The sequence below is a fragment of the Hyaena hyaena genome, unplaced genomic scaffold, assembly GCF_003009895.1.
Source record: "Hyaena hyaena isolate Hyena2069 unplaced genomic scaffold, ASM300989v1 scaffold_946, whole genome shotgun sequence".
In the NCBI taxonomy this organism is placed as follows: domain Eukaryota; kingdom Metazoa; phylum Chordata; class Mammalia; order Carnivora; family Hyaenidae; genus Hyaena; species Hyaena hyaena.
The window spans coordinates 79,257-81,947 of NW_024081581.1; the positions used below are offsets into that span (position 1 = coordinate 79,257).

Consider the following 2,691-nt stretch of genomic DNA (forward strand, 5'->3'; position numbering starts at 1 on the left):
GAGAGCTTTCTCCCTGAGATCAGGAACACGACAGGGATGTTTACTGTCACCACTGTTGTTTAACATAGTGCTAGAAGTCCTAGCATCAGCCATCAGACAACAAAAGGAAATCAAAGGCATCAGAATTTTGGAGAACCTTTTGCTCCCTGTGCATGATAGCCTGGAATCTTTTTCCACTCAATAAACTGTGGTTACATTTTGTATCAACCCTAAACACAAGGTTTTTATGACTGTATCCAGATAGCACACCTGAGCAGGTGGAAATGGAAAGAAAAAAGTAGTAGCACTACATAAATTTCAGACTTTGCTTTAAAAAAGGATAATCTTTTCATTTCATAGCTGAGCATACTCTGGGGTCACTCTACTTTACCTCAGTACTCATGTGGAACAAAACAATGTGAATATCTAGGCTGGTGCGTTTAGTCCATCATAGTATTCTTCTCTGGGAACAAAGACACTAATAAATCTCTTCTTTGTAAATTATGCAAAAGCTGGTCTGTGGCAGAATTAAAAGTGGGCCTAGAGTTAAGATTACATTTTAAATGTTCCCCCAATAAATAAATCAGCAAATAAATAAATAAATAAATAAATAAATAAGTGGTAACTAACTGAGGTGATAGATAGGCCAATTAGCTTTAGTATGGTAATCATTTCAGATGTGTACCTATGTCAGAATATAATGTGGTTGCTTTGGCAGCCCATACACTAGAATTAGAGAACTACAGAGATTAGTGTGGCCCCTGCTCAAGGTTGACATCCGAATTTGCGAAGCGTTTCATATTTAAGCAAACAAAGTATCATACTGTATGCCTTAAAAATATACACTTTAGTTTTATTTGCCAATTATACCTCAGTAAAACTCAGGAAAGAAAGCTGAACCTAGAATTTCCTGTTGCAGGCAATCCAGGCTTCAAAAAGTATCCAGGTTAGCTTTTAAAAAAGAAAAAGAAATCTTATTAGCTTCATTATGATTGAAAAAAATTAGTGATTACAGTTTGTTGAAAAAAGTTGAGTAAATGAAAGAAATCATGCATCTTTGAATCTGACAATGAATAAGGGACAGGCAAGAAAAAGAGTGCTAGGGACATATAGGTGTCTCAGCCAGTTAAGTGTCAGACTCATTTCAGCTCAGGACATGATCTATCTCATGGTGGTGAGATTGAGCCCCTCATTGGAGCCTCTGTGCTGGGTGTGGAGTCTGCTTGGGATTCTCTGTTTCCCTCTGACCCTCCCCCACATGTACACACATGCACACAATCTCTCAAAAAAAGTGCTAAAGTGTAGTTGTAAAACAGATGATTTTCCAAAAATGTCCATTCATAGTGCTGTATACTAATCAGCCCAAGCGTTGTAAGTCTTATCTTGGGGTTAATCTAATTGTAAACTATATACTAGGTTTTGGTCATACTCCAGTTGAATACTTGGAAGGACACATGCAAATGTTTACAGAATGTTAAGTGGTTGGAAATGTTCAGAAGAACAATATTTGTCTGAGAAGAGGGAAAGAAATCCATGCTATATTTTTGAAATAGATCATGTGAAGTCAGGGAAATCATGGGGGAAAACCTTTGGTTTCCAAAGAAATGGAAAACCTACAAATGAGAACATTTCAGGATTATAAGGAATGAGGTAATCTCAGAATCTAGTAAGAGTTTATTCAAACAGAATTAAAGTCTCAGTAAAGGCTGAAACTATACTTGTCCATTCCCGGTTGCTTCAGCAGTAAGCCCACTGTATAGTACTAGAGCAACCCACGTGCAGTGTAAAACAAGCATTAATCACAGGGGCACTCATTTAGCTTGGAAAGTTCCACATTTAGGGTAAGAAATTGGGGTGAATTTGTGATAGAGAAAATAAATAACTCCTTGAGGAAAAGGAATTTTTGGGTATGCTGTCTATCCAGTGACCTCAGTCAGAATCTATGTAAGTATAAATCATGTGCTTGTGTGTCCACATTATAATCATTAGCTGTTGCTACTTCATCATCTTCAGAAGGCTTCTTTGGATTTGGAAAAGGTGTCAGCTCATGCCAACAGCATGTATTATTTTGCATTGGAAATCTTCTCCATATATCAAATTCCAACTATTGTGGCATTACTTCCTTGAGTACAGACACCATAGTTTTAATGTTGCATGAGGCTGTACACATAGTAAGCGTAAAATAAAAATTTCTGAAGGATAAAGAAATAAATAGATACAATTTTAGGATGCTTAAATTCAAAATGCACAAACTGAACTTAGTAACTCAAGAAATATTAAATATGTGTATTATTTCATTTTGTAAAGAGAAAAACTTTAAATTATGCAGTACAGCTTGAATCAAAAATGCATTTTCTTCCAAGTTACCACAAGCATCTAGGTTGCTGATGTTATATTCAAACCAGCTAAAATATCAGTTTTCCATTTTTTCCCTGAAACACGATATAGAAAATTTTATATAGGAAGGGGGAAGATTGTAAGGGGTGGAGAAGAGAGTTGACAGATAGGGGAAGGGAATGACTATCTTTCTTTACTAAATGACTGGACAGGCAGAGAAAATTTTGACACTCCTGGACAGGTGATGACATCTAAAATGACATGTCAAAGCGCTGAAACAAATGATAAATGAATATGAGATCCAAATTTCTTATAAATACATGTAATAAAAATATTTCAGTTTAATGCATTTCATTGTTTCTATAATTAACTGTT

At 35.7% G+C, this 2,691-nt stretch overlaps 1 non-coding gene across 1 annotated transcript; it reads left to right on the forward strand.

Annotated features, from left to right (window-relative positions):
• Positions 1 to 683: 683 nt before the first annotated feature.
• LOC120223095 lies at positions 684 to 785 on the forward strand. The gene has a single exon (XR_005526191.1). It is a non-coding gene; the product is annotated as a U6 spliceosomal RNA (small nuclear RNA).
• The last annotated feature ends 1,906 nt before the right edge of the window (positions 786 to 2,691 follow it).